The sequence below is a fragment of the Patella vulgata genome, chromosome 8, assembly GCF_932274485.2.
Source record: "Patella vulgata chromosome 8, xgPatVulg1.2, whole genome shotgun sequence".
Taxonomy (NCBI): Eukaryota; Metazoa; Mollusca; class Gastropoda; family Patellidae; genus Patella; species Patella vulgata.
The window spans coordinates 25,787,174-25,805,682 of record NC_065886.2 but is presented as its reverse complement, the minus strand read 5'-3'; the positions used below and the strand labels follow the sequence as shown (position 1 = coordinate 25,805,682).

Below are 18,509 nucleotides of genomic sequence, written 5' to 3'. Positions count from 1 at the left end.
CGCGTTGAAAACAATTCCAACATGTATTTATTGACTATGATAGGTAATCAGAGCACATACATTACTCATGACAACGGAAGAACTATGACGTAACATTTAGAATAAATTAAACTACTTTAATGAGAGTTACAGTTTATATTTCATGACGTTTAATCCTTTAATTCATCCCCTCATATCAGGACATATATAATTATATAGATTGCAAATCGCCTAGCATTTATAATAATATTATACAAGGACTATAATAAACTATGAATTATACATACACACGATAAATTTGTGCGAATTATCAACTTTGTATAATACACATATAATTAAATTCATATAATACGTGGGGAACTGCCTTTAAGCTTTACGTTAGCGATAAGCGAGGAAACAGGTTCAAAGGTGGATTCATGTATGAATTATTTTAATATAATATATACTTCTATAAAAAGAAATCTGTGTGCGATTAGTTAATAAAATGATATTTCCAACAGCATAAGCAATCTAGCCTTTTGGAAAACAAAAATAGGCTTAATATATATGGCAGATTTACAATTAATAGCTTTTATGAGTATTTTCTTCAAAATATAGTTATTTAGTGTTAAAATTTCGCATAATAATGAGTCGATCGAAAGGTCACGACAAGAAACCATTAGACTTTCTAACATAAGATTATATAATATATGGAAATAAGTTTATATGTTTGTTGTCGGCTGTCTACAACCAGTTCGTTCATGAACTAGTGCCCCAGTTTCAGCTACGTGTATTTTAAGTAACAGTTTCAATTATGTCAATTCAAATGAAGTCTCCATATCCTATTTTTGACTAATCTATTCATATTGTAACCATAAATGCTATCTAAATGCAGTTTATTATGTAATAAACAAGGCCTAGTTTCAAATTGAAAGATGAATATTTCTGTCTCATTTTATTGCGTTTACATTCACATAATTCCATAAAATATTGTAGTATACATAATAGATTACATTAAATAAATAAAATAAAGAAATAGAAAAGAATTAAACGCAGGACAGAACATAAATAGAATTCATATTTTTCAAATTTGTATAAAAAAATAAATCATCTCATAAATCAATATCGAGTGTTAGAGATAAAAATATAAAAAGAATTCTCGAAATTCTGAGATATAAAAATACACTTATATAGATATATCTATGGCATAACCAATGCTATTTATATTCATTCACTGTACCTATTTTTAGACATGTTACTCTTCATTGACTTTAAATTCTACTTTTCGCTAGAGATACATTTAACAAGTGGTATATAAAAAAAGAGTATTTTTTTTACACAAACATCTGTTTAGCAATAATTCTTAGTATTCACTATAATTTGGGTGGTTTCAAAAAATATCACAAAATTTTTATTGGACTTTTTATGCTTTTTAACCTTATTTTCAATTATAACAAACCTTAAATATATGCTTTATGTTGAAACGATTTTACAGGGTTTTTTTTTCAATATTTTAGAAACAATAAGTCAACAAATGTTATCAACAAAAAGAACTGTGCTTACTATATTATGTCAATCACAGCGTCTTCCTTTTTTATAAGCGTTTCTTACTGTTCACATAAGTATGATTTAGATCTTTCAATATGCATTTCTCTTTATCAACTGTTTAACTGGTACATTAGGTTACACAATCAGTATATAGATAAAAATAACATTCAATAGCAGCCTATATGTTAATATTGCATATTTTGATAAACTCCCACGAATATCAATTATTTTCGTATTTTCACCCACGTCTTGATCAGATAAAGGATCATGATGTATAAAAAAGGCGTCTTGTATTTTAAGATGAATATATAGAGAACACTATACTTGTCTAGTGAGATTGTATGACAGAAGTTGTACATTGTGCATCTAAATCACAAATGGCAGAAGCAGTCTAAGGGGAGGTAACTGTTATACCAGCTGCCATTTTAAAACATGTCTAGCCCCAGACTAAACACAACACTGTTTTCAATTAGTGCAATGTATTAATAGTTAAGTATACAACCTAGAATGGGATATGATATGTCTAGAGAAAAAATTTAAGCGAACCGTATAAATCGAAGCCCAAAATGTCGACTAAATTTACCAGCAGATAGTTTGCTAGTAAACCTATCAAATGTAACCCACGTTGACACAGACACTATTAGTTGTTTTGCTGTATGTACAGACTTTCCAATTCGTTACTATAAAACTCTTCAGTTTGATTAAAAAATAATATATTTTTTTTATATTTCAGACAATATAGCAGCCACCTATTCTATATAATAAAAGATGATTAAAGTCTCTGATCGTCAAACAGCAAAATTGTAAACCCCTTACAAAGAATATCAGTTCAAAAATGGTTCAATTTCGTTCAGTAGGCCTATTTACAAAGATATGACAAATTCAAAATTTGTCAACATTCGGCATCTCCAGAAGAGGACATATAGGAAGGATATGGTCAACACAAGCCAGCGATACTGATGATGTTGGCTAAAATATTTTGATGGGCCTCTTTCTAATTCAACTGAGTCAAGGCCAGGAAATTATCCACCGTTGATATTTTGATATCTTAATAATGTTAAATAATCAATGTGAATACATTTGATCATTAGATATTGTCCCAAAAATGCAAATGACGATCAGCGACTTTAAGAATAGCCTATAAGTATACGGAATTGGGCCCATGGTTTCTGAATGGTCTATATTTTAACAGAGATATTTTTCATAGTTTAATATGCAACGGTTTTTGGATAATAACCGAAAATTTTATATAAAACTAAACCATTGCTCAGTACCAGAATCAAAGAAATATGAGGTTGGTATAAGCAATGTCTTTACCAACTTAGATAGACCGTCAGATATTAAAGGATACATGTAACGTTTTATATATTCCTTTAAAGGAAATTCTTAACAGATACTTTCTTTTTTTCTTTTTTTTAAAATTAAGTTGCGTTGTTTAAATGTGAATGACTAAATATTTTAATAAAATACACAAAGTGTTCATTCAATCGCCTCTCGCTTAGTCTTTCTTAGCAATTAGTTTATCTCAAATATAATAAATGAATATTAGTAATACCAAGGTACTCACTCTGTTTTCCAACTTAAAAATAAAACAAAAATCTTAAAAAAAAAACACTTTGGCAGCTGAAAGATATGACCTACATTATACATTGTCAAAGGACAATCAATTTTAAGCCATCCTTAACGAAAGAGTACATTACATTTTAATTTGGGAACGACCCTATATATTTAATCATTTAGTCGGCATACGAAAAATCTTGGAAATTCCCTTTCTGTAATAATTATCATTCTACATTTACATTCATTCAAAGACAAACATACCTGCTGGTGCAAGGATTTAAGTATGAATGACGTCATAGTGAATAACCAATGAAGTATGTGCGTGGGCTATTGTCTCCGTTGTACCGTTTAATTTGAATATTCGACAAGCGATTTATTACACGTTTAAAGTAAAAATTAGGAAAACGAAATATTAAGTCTGCTTTCCAGTTTACCATTTTTGGTCAGAGCACTTGAAATATTCATTTGGTTCATTGATTTCTTTTTTTTCCGAGAAAATGTGTCTTAGGAACCATTTTAAATCTTCGCGTTATGAAAAATGTGACGGAAAGAATTTCCGTAAAACTTGGAAAGTGGCGGAACTTGATATTGAATAGGGCTTACGTGTAATCCCTTCCCGAACATAACGCTCTATAACTTAAATGTACATACACCTCTTAGAAATAATCTAAATATCCAATACAACGATGATATCAATGTCGATTTCAAATTTTAAACTTCGATTAAATGAAAGAAAATTAACAAATTTAAAACAGTAGACGATTTTATTGACACTAAACAACCTTGAATATACATAGAATGATGTACAAAGATTATATCAAATTATTATTTATCTGTCCTTAACATACATTGTGACATAAGGAAGACTATAAGTATGTTCTTGTGACAAATGTCTTTATCACCTAGGAAATTAATCGAAATTTGTATTAGACAGCCATTTTTAAAAGGCATAAAATCAATACTATAGGTCTGAAGAACCCTGTGTTAGCCATGTTACTGCTATATGATAATAGGCCCTATATATAGCATGTCTGTACCTATATCTATATGGTTAAACATTACACTGTCATTACAGCTATATATTCACCAGGTTATATTATACATCATAATATGCCCTAACCTCCTTGAAACCATGCTAAAAATTCATGTCATGACTGTGCCTCATCAACCCAAAGATTAGGAGACAAGGGCAGATATTGCCAAGAAAAATCGATATGTAAAGTGGTAAACTGTGGAAGTATGTCTCCACTACATACCTTTAGAGCAGAGCAAGCGTATTTTTTCCACATATAGGCCAAGCATCTAGACTTTCCAGACATGGAACCATCAGTCTTGGCTGAAACATGCTAAAAATTACCATCAGAACTCTTCGCCAAAACAGACAAAACAAAACGGCCTTGTTGAAAAACAAACTAAATAAACCCACCGTGTATGTTGAATTGCCAGACGTCTAAATCGATCGATTTTTTTCGTAAAAATCTGCACACTGGGTCTTTTGCTGAGCTCGCGCAATGAATCTAGGTCACGATTCATGGACGCACTCTGTTTGCGCGCGGAAGGATCATATGTCGAGCCCTTGCACCGCCCGTTTTGAATGGGGTGATATGCCGTTTTGATAGTCGTCACGTGAGTCACAAATAGGCCACGCCTGCTGCAGATAAATTTTTCAGTCATGTGCATAAACTGTTGCATCAAATTCTGTCAAATAAACGGTGTGCAAAGTTGTATAGACAGGGCGACTATAAAAATAAAGTAATAATGATATGGGAATAATTATCCAAGGATGTCTACTCATTTACCTAGACAATTTTCGCCTATTTATATACGAAACTATTTAGACTGCTATTGTCTGAATTTGAAAAAAAACCCATACAACTAGTAAAGCCTTTGTCCTTTCGCTGGATTTTGTCTGTTTTATTACAGTTTGTATAGCCATTCATGTAAATTAGCATAATAAATGAAATTGTATTCATTGTTTAGAGCAGAGGTTGTCTATACTTTGGATATGATCGGATACGAAATAAATTTATACATCAAAAAAAAAAATTGATTTCTTCTGACTATATGTAATTGATAGACACTGATAGTTTGACGCGTGCGTGAAAAAGTGTCAACATGTGTGTGCTGCAGTCATATTGTTCTAGCAAATCTATACGGCCACCTGGAGAAGACGTGTTATTTTTTTATCAAATAAGTTTACATCAACTTCTAACGCTATGCATGTATGTTTTGTATAGAAATGTTCATAAGTAAAACCAATGTTTAATACAAAATCAAATTAACCAACAAAAAACAAACAAAAACAAACAAACACTAATGCACCCCAGTGATAGAAACGAATTCCACATCCTGTCATGATTGTTGCCCCACCAAAAAGGGACTTTTTTTTTATTCTCAGGAAAGGATTGAAGAACAGACTAGGCCTATATTGCCTCTCCTACTTTATATAATTTTTCTACAGTAGTGTGAAAAAACATTGTTCGGTTCTGAGACATGGTCATACATCTAGGTTGAATTTAAATCGGGATAAGTAGTAATATAAGTTATACTGATATTTTCACAGTTCCATGTTTAAAAATTTGGATCTATATTTAGAAATAGTGTTATGATTTCTGATATGTATACACATATACAATATGTTGAATCTAACATATTTATAATTATGATAAAACGAAAAGGGAACTGAATTTTGAATCTTTTAATTTTAGTCTTAAATTTATTGTGAACACGGCGTTGCAAAAAGTTACATATTTACAATGAGTTGTTAAGAAGTCACACATTTCAGTCCTTTGTTTAGGGTATATTATGGGGACAAATTTGAAAAAGAATATTTTGTCAAAATGGGACAGATTTGAAAAAGGATATTTTTTTAAGTGTAATAAAAAATAATAGAATATCAGAGAAAAGTGTATATTATATGTATTTAAGAAAAGTCATTAATATTTAATTGTTCGAAAAATGCCGAGAAAATTGATATAATTAAAATAAGTTTTTGAGAAACATCATCATGGAGATACATCATCTGCAAGTCTGTCTTAAGGCATAGATTTACGATAAGTTCGTGAAAAAAGTCACATATTTTGAAATTATCTAGACAAAGTAATCCTATGTTTAGAGTATTTTATGGGAATACATTGCAAAAAGTATATTTGGGAAATATGTAGCATATTAGAGAAAAGTCGTGTACAGGTATCTAAGAAAAGCCATTATATGTTTAAATGTATGTTTAAATGTGAATTAGAATAACTTTTCAGAAAAATTACCATGGCCATACATTGTCGACTTGTAAGTCTTAAGTTGAAACACCTAAATTGAAACATCTCAGTAAATTGCTAAGAAAGAACAAACATATATCTATATATTATCAATAAAAGTCACACATTAATGCGGTGGGGGTTTTAATTCAAAATCACATTATACATGTATACATTTGTTGCATTGCTAAAAAAAACAGTTGAATAAATGTTGAATATTTTGAAGGTAAATACTATGGCTAAGACTATGAAGTTAGGATATATTATAGGTGAGTTAGACAAGTTTACATTTTGGAGATATTACCCAAAATAGTTGGAAGCATATTAAAGATACAATGTAGTTGAAGTCAAGTGTGAAATGTGGATATAAATATTTACCAACCACCATTTATCCAATCTGTTGAAACCCTGCAAGCGTCTTGGGAGAAATCGAAAAACACCGAACATATCCAATTTTGCCCCTTTCAGATGGCGTATAAGAGATTCCCATCAACTTCATTTTAACAAATCCGAATGGGTACCATTCAAGCAACATAAAAATGAATGTCCACAAAATATATTATATTTATGGCGACAGGGACAATGAAAATGACGATGTGGGAAATGCCCCTTATGCAGTAAAAAAAAATAATAATAATAATAATAATAATAATAATAATAATAATGTGCACGAAGTGGGGAGGATAGGGAATGATGAAAACAGGACCCATGGGTTAAATGATAAAATAAAGTAAAATGTCAAGAGTTAATCAGATGAGTAAAATAAAATATTGCGGATATACTGAGGTGTAAATTACAATTGAATGTTAGAAATCAATAAGTGAAAATATAATGAGTGTGAGACGAGAAGTAAAAAGAGTATATTGACAGGTAAGTTATTTGTTAGGAGGAAGTAAAATGTTAGGAGTAAAAGAATGGAAACGCCAATGTGATGAGAGTATTATAGGAGGAATGGGTGGGTAAAGTAAGATGTTAAGCATAAAACGGAAGTGTAAGGTATATTAAAACGCTAGAGCTATATCGTAATGTGGTGGCTATATCGACGAACAAAATTGTTGATTATAAAATTTGTAAACATTCAAGGACATGTATGAATTAAGGTGTATGGCAAAATCACTATGTACTTCAGTAAATCACATACCACTTTTTATATCTTTTGGAGCTCGTACTGGTGTTATAGGTAAATGGCTGTTGGATACAAGTTATGGGTATATTGAGAGGCAAGGTGTTTACAGGAGAACATAAAATGTTTTGAGTATAAATGAGTAAAGTAAAATGTTATGGTATTTTGAAATGCTAGAGGTATATCGGAATCTGATGGCCACATCGGTGAACAAAATTGTTGATGATATACTGAGGTGAGAATTAAAATGTTGAGAATAATTTTAAAATATCAAGGACATACATGAATTAAGGTGTTGGCAAGATCATTATGTACGACAATCGAAATTAATTCACAATGAACGGATTATTTTTGCACGCTTTTTTAAATATTAAATCACATTAACAACTGTTCATGTTGTTTGGGGCACTTCTAGCGTTACGGGTAAAATTTTAGAATAAAATACGAAAGTAATGTATCCAAAACGAAACATTCATAATAGTAAATGGTCATGGGCCTTATGATGGACAAACAAGTTAATATCAATAGTTAAGCATCATGTAGGCCTACGTCGACTGCTATTTAAATTCAAACCTGTTTGCATGTTTGGACGGTGAAACTATTTTTATCTGAAAAATTTAAGGCTTATGAAAATGTGACAGCTGCTGATAGATTGATTGAGCCTGGGCACAAATCTCGAAGATAATGCACTGAAAAAACACTTGTGTTGGATCTCAAAAAATATTCTACACAATCTTGTGTTGTTTTACATTGCTTTAACACAAGTTTGTGTTCTTTTCAATAACTTAACACAAACTTTTGTAGATTTATAAAATTTTGTGTGTTTTAGGGGTTTTTTTCATATAATTAATTACGTCGAATTTTAAAATAACATTTATTATGTTACTTTATAATGTGAAACTTTTTTTTAACAATCTATGAATTTTATTTATTGCGGAATTAGGAGGCTTCATGTAAATACAATTAGAATGTACATCTCGACAACAGCTAGTTTTAAAGTTATCCAAGCATTTTTGGGTGGTACTGTTTTAACGTTATCGAAGTGTTTTTTGGGTGGTATAAGTGTAGTTATCTAAATTTAAACTGTATATCAGAATAACCCATGCAAAAACGCAAAACTTCTAATTTCATACTTTTTTCTAAATTTTCCACACATATCATTAAAAATGTTATAGAAATTGTTACCGAGGTTGATTTTAAATTTAGGTAAATTAATAATGCAACAAAGATTATGAATGACCTACGAACGTCTCCGTTACAGAGCATTCGGTATTTTGCAAGTGTCGCTTTAAATAATACAAGTCACCAGCGAAACTGGAATTGACATAATCGACACAAACATTCTCGGAATACTTAATGAAAATTGCCTTAATTGTAGTTATAATTATTCTTGTGACGACTCTTTCCCCCGAAATCACAACTTCGTAGGTTTCACATTCCTGTCCTTACTTTTTTAACTTATGAAAGCCACCTATCTCTATTGTAATCTTCAACGAAATTCTCAAGAGCTAAGTTACACTGACCATAAAGAATAAAGTGTATATATGAAATAGGCCTGTATATAATAACATTCCAAATGATAACTATATCACATCTGGGTCATTCCATGTCAAGTGGGTCAGGGGTGGGAAATCGACCCACTCGAAAAAATCTGGAAAAAATATATGTTATTGTACATGTAAAAACTATAAAACTGTGAAAAATTTGTGGTCTGTAGCTTGAAAATTGACTGAGATACGAGCATTTGAGTTTCATGAGTTACCGATGAGTTTTCGAAACAAAATATGTATCAATAATTTACTCGAGTTTCAGATATCTTTTTTTCACCTATCTAGTGAAGATACACAGCTCACATTTGGTTGTCTTGAAGAACTTTTTGTGTAGATTACGAATCTGCAATCAAAGTGGTGGGATTCGCATGCTACTTGGTCAATAAAACCGAAAAAAAATTGGCATAATTGTATATTTTCTGGAGTTTGTAGTGCTCCAGCAGCTACCAAGTAATAGATAAAGACCCAAATCTTCGCCTATCCAGAGATTGATGGTAGTACTTCATACGAAACATATGAAAACTCATCAGTCTTCACTAGATTCCGAGACAATTGACTTCGAATATGGTTTTAGACACAAATTTTCGAGCCGATAGAACCCGGTAGATGAGCACCTACAAATCTGAAACTTTGTGTGATTATAGTTTGTACTAATGTCTCCAATATAATATGTTTAAGCCATTATTGTCCCATGCCGTCTAGATATTTTTTCGATGTTTCCAAAATCTGTGTTTTGGGTCAGACTATGTCAATTATCATATTTTCGAGCCGATTGAACCCGGTAGATGAGCACCTAAAAATCTGAAACTTGGTGGAATTATAGTTTGTACTAATGTCTCTTAACAAATGTTAAAACCATTCTTGTCCCATGCCATCTCAATATTTTTTTGATTTTTTCAAAATCTGTGATTTGGGTCATTCCATGTCATTTATCACCCAATGAGTTAAACCGTACCCCCTTCGATTTTGCTGCAATTTGGTTAATATGTTTATTATGGCTGAAAAAGCTGATATTCCTAATTTTAGCTTGATCCGACTAACAATTCCTGAGAGAAGGTCCACCCAATTTTGGGGATTTCGGCCAAAATGGGCGTTGCCGCCATTTCTCAAATGTCTATAACCCAGTAACCGATAAGTCAAAATTGCTGGAATAACTATTTCAAAGAGAATAAATCTACACTTATATTTGACATCCAGGCGTGTTTTAAAGGGTGAAGACCTTTTGATTTTCAATTTGACCTTGTAGACCATGTTTTCTACACAATGTCAAACAATTGGAGGTACAATATCTTTTTATAAACATGCAAAATCAACTTATATATTCACACTTGAGGCTGAAAATCAGTATCTTTGCACTTAAAGCAGGATTATGTTGTTCATAGATAAGCTCCGATTATACATAGTAACCTGCCGGAGACTTCTCTAAAGATAGATAACTATGATTCAAACAGCAAGATATCATCTTTTTCCCATTCCAGAAATGCTTATTCCAGCAATTTTGACCTATCGGTTACTGGGTTATGGTCTTTTGAATAATAGCGGTCACGCCCATTTTGGCCGAAATCCACAAAACTGGGTGGAAAGTATCTCAGGAAACGTTAGTCGGATCAAGCTAAAATTTGGAATACAGCTTTTTCAGTCCTAACAAGCATATAAACCATATTTCAGCAAAATCAAAGTGGGTACGGTTTAACTCATTGGGTGATAATTGACATGGAATGACCCAAAACACAGATTTTGAAAAAAATCAAAAAAATATCTAGACAGCATGGGTCAAGAATGGCTTTAAAATATGTTGGAGACATTAGTACAAACTATAACTACCCCAAGTTTCAGAATTTTAGGTGCTCATCTACCGGGTTCTTTCGGCTCGAAAATACGAGGCAATTTTCGAAAATTTGTGTCTAAAACCATATTCGAGGCCAATTTTCTTGGAATCTAGCGAAGACTGGTGCGTTCTCAAATGTTTCTTATGCAGTACTACCAGCAATCTCTGGATAGGCCAAAATATTGGTCTATATCTTTTACCTTGTAGCTCCTGGAGCACTACAAAATCATAAAAATATACAATTCCACCAAATTGTTTTAGGTTTTCGTGGCATGTCCACTCACCTGTAATCTGATTGCAGATTCGTAATCTACATAAAAAAAAATTCCCTAACGCTACCAAATTTGGGTGGTATATCTTTACTCGAAACATAAAAACAAGATATCTGAAACTCGAGTAAATTATTGATACATATTTTGTTTTGAAAACCTATCGGTAACTCATGAAACTCAAATGCCCGTATCTCAGTCAATTTTTAAGCTACAGACCACAAATCTTGCACAGTTTCTAGTTTTTGCATGTAAAATACCACATTTTTTCCAGATTTTTTCGAGGGGGTCGATTTCACAAATTTCTGAAAATTGACCCACTTGACATGGATGACCCATCTAATAATGGTTTGACAGCTTGATCCGAATAAAATGTGCCTGAAATGCCACAGTCCAAACAAAACTTTACATAGTACAGCACATGTAATAATGGTAAATAGAAATTGGCTTGTGTACCTGCAAACGGCAGAAAAATTAGTTTGCCGAACTGGCAAAATTGTGTGATTTATTTACTGTTAAAATGTATTATCTTTCAGTTCATAGGTGACAGCCTTTTAACCAAAATAATATGTAAATTCTTTATGTCAGGGGCCATACTGTGCACGTTGAAGTGACATATTAGATATATAAATAGTTTTTTTTGAATTGTTATTACTCCTAACATTATCACTATTATAAACTTCTGGGGATATAATTGGGGTATCATAAGATGTTAAGGTTGCCAGTCTTAAAAAACAGCGAATAAGCTTATTGCTTTATTTTAGAGGTTCATTTTCAGATACCGTTTGTTGATGTAGTAAATGACCTACATATCCGTCCATAATTCAGAGGCTATTATTCTGAATAATCTTACAATGCAATACACATTTTAAGCTTATGATTCCATTATTTGAATATCGGTACCATGTCTTAAACAGATTTATAACATACTATTGGAGTAAATATAACGTTAGTATAAAATTTTTATAATGTGCTTAAACGCATTAATTATCCACGTTTGGACCAAATGCCTTGTTTTAAAACTGACGAATATGAACTAATGTATACTACAAATGACCACAAAATCAAGTATAATACGAAGATTTGAACAATCTTTGTCCAAAAACTTAACTTTGTTTGAGATCCAACTTTTATACTGGCACGTTACCTCTTTGATATTAAGCACAAATTCAAGTTAACAAACCCCACTTTTATTTTTTAAATATTCTTTCAAAGCATTTGTTTTATTTGGATTAAAAGAATATCTGTATTAACTCCAGAAATTTAAGCGATTAGTATGCTCATTTATAAAGTATATGTATATAATTTCCAAAACAAATAAAATGTGGCATGTTGTATACATTGTGTCAAAATAGCTAATTAGAGCTAGCTGTATGAATGAAATTAATTTCAGACCGTCAAGATGATCTAATGTCTGATGTAAGAATGACAAGAGATTTGCCTTGTTTTATTGAGTCGAATACCACGAGAAGACCGTTATTACTCCTCATAGATAGGTGTCTGCACTAAGTTCATGTGAAGAAGTTGGACCAGTTTATCCACTCTTATAACACGAACTGTCTGGGTCATTTTGATCGAATATATAGAAACTAGATATAGTGTTTGAATGGAAGCATCTTCTCAGATGTACCTCGTTACTGGGACCGGTACCGATAGAAGCAAAAAATGTCAAATGTTCTCACATAAAGTCATTTAGTCGAATGAATCTGTTTACATCATAAACAAAACTTGTGATACGATAATGTTTTGCTATTGTGATGTTATAAATCTGAACAAATCACCCATTGTATCATTTATGTTGGTAATATACAAAATTTCATCTTAGAGAATCTAAAAATAAGCGAGGAACCCAACCTATTCGACTCATTTCCGAACGTTTCAAAAATATATAAGCCTACAGTTCAAAATCAATGAAGGTTATTGTTCACTGTTGTCAATTCCATTGGTCAGTATCGATTAAAACTGTTATGCTTGGTAGGAAGGTAATGAATTTTAAATCTGCCTGGACACGAATGCTTCTTAAAATGTCTATATCAATAACCTACGTTTAGAACGCTTTCAGATATCAGTACGACAATAATACACTTGAAAAATATTGTTGTAGTATAAAACCATCTACTAAGAATAAGGAATCTTGAACATGGAACCAATATAAGAGAGAGTGAGGAATGGGGTTAACATCCACTCGACACAAACTAGGTCATTTCGGGACTAACATATGGTTTAATTTTATTTCAATAATTCGCTTGCGCTTAGGGGTCTTCACACCAATGTCACTCCTCGTATTGAACACGTTTGTCTGCAGAAAAACGGTGTCAAGAAGTGGTTAGATATCAAATGTAATCATTATGGAATATCTGACCGTTTCTGTTTAAGCAATCCATGAAAAATAGAATTAAAATAGCCACGTTGTCCCAATCAACGTGTGAACAGCAATTTCTATACCAACTTCTGCTCCACTGTTCTCATGCCCTGGGCTTCTTAAATGGGTCTGGATAAGGGAGATTAAACCAACTTCCGGATAGCACTACCTTACAATTTGACGTATGTGCCAATGACCACGTCTACCTTGTGAAATCGAAGGATAGCACATGAATAAAAATAAGAACAAAAACTTTTCCAGATGGTCGTTAAATACATGTAGCACCCCGTATCAACATTGGGCTGCCTAAATCATCGTTCATATTATTATAGTGCAGAGCACGCTAAGTGTAGTCTCGAATACTAAGGTGAAATAAAACGTCTGCACAAAATACATGACAATAACGTATTATCAATTAGATAAAGCAACAACAAGAAAAGTTTTACTTTGCAAGTCACGAATTACAGGGAAAAAGAAGTCTTTTGAATACAGAGCTGGCGTTTCCTTACTATAGTAGTTCAAAAATAGATAATTAAAAAGGAATATACTGACGATTCAGTCAAATTACTTGTTTCTGAGCGAAGTTATAAATGTTTTGAAGTTTTGACAAGATATTTTCCGTTATCAAGTACCATTGCTACGACAATAAACAAAGTCTGATTATCCATTTTAACGTTAAATTAATCCATTCGATATGTTCTAGTAAATGGATTACTGGATTGTCAAGTAGATAAATACCTAAATTATAATTGATATAACATTTTAAGCCAAAAAAAAGACCCGCGATAGGCAGATTTAGCTCTTGCATCATGAACCTTGCTTAATTTCTAAAACAATACATTTCTTTTGCATCTGTACTGTTGTTTTCTTCTTTACATTTTAGGTTACTAGACACCGATTTAAGTATCATAAATAAAAAAATTCCCATTTCATACTACATGTACTATGTCTCACACATTAAAAAGCTATTATGGTACCAGTAAGTTTGGCATACTTCTAAAGCAACTGTCATGAATCTACATTTGGGATGATGAGAAGCTAGAGTCAAATCGGCCAGACATATCCACTGCTCAAGGTTAAGCAGCAGAAGATAAATGGAAGCTTTAAGACTGGCTTGTTATGCCTGATTTTTAGCCAGATTTTTCTCTTTAATTTCCCTTTCCCACGTAAAACAGCAAGTATCAGCAATTATAACAAGAGAGTGCCGTTTCTCTTCCATAAGTAAATGAAAAGTTGCCAAGATTCGTTCAGTTTTTGCCATATTGCAGCCACGACTCTAATTATCTGTGTTATCTTTAAAAGCCCAGGTTACCGTTTCCTCTGCTTATATTAATGACGAAGTCTATAGATGCCGAGTGATAAATAGCAGAAGGCATGGCACGACATCGGTTTGATCACAATAGAACAAAGGATTAATTGTGGCCAGAGTCCTAGAATTTCAGCTTATTATATCTCATGTTAGCAAGGAGAGGCCTGAGATATGGAAAGAAGTAAAAGTAAGAAAAATAGAGTGGTGAATACACCAATCAGCTTGGTGATGGTAAATGTTGGCACAAAACCCAGACAGTGTAATATGGACGTTCTGTCTACGAGCTAAACTTGGTATATATCATAGACATTTGGCATTCGACGAACAGGTTTTACCAATCTTGACACACTTCCACAAAATGAGGCGAATTCCTCGCCTGTTCGTGCAATTAACTAATAAAAAAAGAACACCGTATTATTAGAATATCTTCCAAATATAAACTGTGCATGATTATTATATTCTTATATTCTTTATGAATAGAATAAGTTAATACGAGATATGGGGGTGGGGATTCTACGAGCATTTGAGCTACCAAAAGAACATTGAAGCTGCTATAGACAACGTAATCATAATAGATAACTTGAATGGGGTTTCTAAAGTAATGCATGTAAAAAAGCGAAAATTACATATTAACTGCAGAAATAATGATAGGTACATTGCGCAATTTGACAACACGATTAGATTCATTTTGTTCAAGTCTTCAGTATTTTAATATTATTAAAATAATAAATCGAAATATATCATGATATGTGCGTTTGTTTGTGATTTCTGCGTATTGTGTCTCGTCCATAAATTTGTTTTGTGTAACTGTGTGTGGTGCAGTCCCTCTATTACTATTAACATTCTACAGAGATTTTTATGCATTTTGTTTTAGAACAAATATTAATTACATTTACATGTACATGGCCACACTTAGCTTTTGAATACATATTTACATCTCATAGCTTTAGAATTCACATTTATATACAGATTTCGTGCATTTTGTTTAAAACAAGAACTATTAATAACCTTTTGCATTACCATATAAAGCTATCAAATGCATATTTACATCTAATATTTTTAGAATTCACATAATATACAGACCTTCGCGAATTTTGACTTAAAACAAACATATATTAATGAAATTTCAATACCAGAGTCAGCTATCAAATGCATATTTACATCTAATAGCTTTATAAATCCTATGCAGATGACTTGTACCTTTTACAATAGACCAATCATTGACACTAGCTCCCAAAAGGTGTACCAGCAAGAATTACTTACAGCCTATCTAAACCATAACAAAATACACTTGCCATGCTTTAATTAGTTTGTATATATTGTGTGCTGGTGGACTGATTCTATTGAATCAATTCCGACTCAGTGATGGAATTTTGTAATAAAGATGACACTAATATTGCCAAAGCTAACCATCAATATAATAATAGGTGTGATGACCTTCAGTAAGTTAAAAGAGAAATGTGATTGTCAAAACCTAATTTCCAGTGATATGCTAAAAAAAATATATTTTGGGGGTTTTAAAAATGGTCTGATGTTTTGTCATATTGAAGGTCATGTCTTGGTTCATCTGCCCTCTATAGCTATACTATTCTATTAAAGATTCTAAATCAAAATGGCGCATTACTTCCGAGGACACCTTATTGACGGTAGTTGGAATGTCAACGGTGCTGCTCCGATATAATTTAACCACAAACAGTTATCCAAATATTACAATCATTTTCAAGTCTACATTTATCAATCTTTTCTTTTGCTTTTAATTTCAGCTCCATAACAAACTATCGAATACTCGCCAATATTTGCCATCTGATAAACGCAAGTAAAACTAGTGAATGATTATACGTGACCTATGACCTATCGTCTGTCGTTATGATGATTAAAGGTATTGTATTCTTTTTAGAAAATAAAACACTTCTTTAAAATTCACTGATTCATGTCATTATCTATAATAATTAATGTGCACACAGCACATATGATCGGTGGGAGCACATAATACCAAAGCATGAATATACGGATCATACGTCACACAAGGCCCACACCAACAATCAAGGCCTACACCATCCACAGAGGCTGTCTGGTGGTTTGGCAATCGATAAGACATCACGAGTGTGCAAACAATCGAAGACCAGAAATAGGCACGAAACCTGAATTTGAAAAGAGAAATTCGACTATTATCTTGAAAGATTTGCTTGACAATTTATGGAATGTGCTATATCTCAGAGCAGGTGTCTTCAAAGCCCCATTGGTGCGGTTTAAGATCTAAAATGTCGGCTTGCTTGTGAATGACCTTTACTGTGGGATTTATTGCGTCTAGAAAGCTAACATCGATTAAACTCAGCCCCGTTTGCTTTATGAATATATGTATGCTTTTAATGACCTTTTGTTATTTAGCACATTGTCTGGCACAATTTGACTTTTACAAAGATGTCGATATATATTATTAGTTATCGGCTAGTGTTCTGTTTTCATTATTAGGATGTAGTTACCAATGTCGCGTGACTCCTATATTATGATCACAAGATTCAATATATATTTTTGTGTTATGCCATACAATTAAAAACCTTTAATTGCGAATTCTAAAAAAGCCAAATTTGTTTCTAAAACATGTTCATAATGCAAAAATATATAAACATATAATGATACAGGCCGATACACCCAAAACGTATATGATCTATTGCATACAGTTTTTAACCTACACTTCATGCCCAATTTACAGCAAACTGCTACACCAACTTCCATGAAGTCCTTTCAACACTATAGGTTGTCAGAAACTAATATGCCAAACAATTAATTGGGTATACTGAAAAGTTATTCGTGGATATAATGAGCGTGTGGATACACACGGTTGATCATTGCTTTCCTATGACTATCCCTGTTTTATAAAGACGGTCGAAAGATTTCTGATATGTTATGGGGGGATAGTGTAATTTAAAGTATATATATATAAATTGTTTCGTTACAGTAAATAGTGAAGGTGTCCCTCTCTTTCCCCAAAACACGTCAATACAGCTCCTTCGGGATATGGAGAAGCGATCATTTTACATTGTCAACTCAGACTGAAGCTTGCATTGCAAAAGTGTGCGAGCTAGGCTAAAGCGATTTTTTTTTATTTCTTAGCGATTTTCCATTTTCTTTTTTAAAACAATTGGATTGGGGAACAGGCTTGGCCTATGTAATTTTCTATTACCGACAAATAATCATTGGTCTGCGTTAAATTATTCAACCTGACATATTGTTCGCATCGTTTCGCCTACGCGTCATTGTCCGAAAACCAATCTGGGTTATTAAACATTTTTATATGCGCTAGCATAGCCTATTGGCGTAATTCTTAGGTTGGCCTAGTAAATCTGTGTTAGATACATCAATATAGCACGTCCGCCATCTTTAGTTTGGTTGTTTCCGTCTTCACGCGACATCCCTCATTTGCATATCGAAGTTATTGTAATGCTATGTACAGAACATAAAGATTAAATATATTGATCAAAATATTATAGGGGAATTTACCTGTTCAAAAAGAAGACATAATCTGGGCATTATGGAAGATTAGATAAAAAGCTGGCAGTTCTCACTATAATAGTTAAAAACTAGATAATGTAAAGGGAATATGCTGAAATTTTCAGTTAAATTGCTCCACTCTGAACCGAGATATTAGCGATTAAATTTTAGGTCTAGCCTTGGTCATCGATACTAAAGTCGATACGATCAAAACATAGTCTCGATTATCCAGTTTTTGATTTAATCATCAATGAGC

At 32.4% G+C, this 18,509-nt stretch overlaps 2 long non-coding RNA genes across 4 annotated transcripts in view; one reads left to right on the top strand and one right to left on the bottom strand.

The window, feature by feature from the left end:
- Window positions 1–18,509, bottom strand: part of LOC126830054 (uncharacterized) — a 203,973-nt gene that overhangs the window by 111,946 nt on the left and 73,518 nt on the right. The gene's annotated exons all lie outside the window — the stretch shown is intronic.
- Window positions 1–18,509, top strand: part of LOC126830055 (uncharacterized) — a 90,724-nt gene that overhangs the window by 15,504 nt on the left and 56,711 nt on the right. For 2 of the 3 annotated variants that reach the window (XR_007683681.2, XR_008789089.1), the window contains exon 2: window positions 16,525–16,640. This is a non-coding gene — a long non-coding RNA (uncharacterized LOC126830055). Of the gene's footprint in view, window positions 1–16,524; window positions 16,681–18,509 lie in introns of those variants that run through there. The other variant, XR_007683682.2, reaches the window with a different exon arrangement.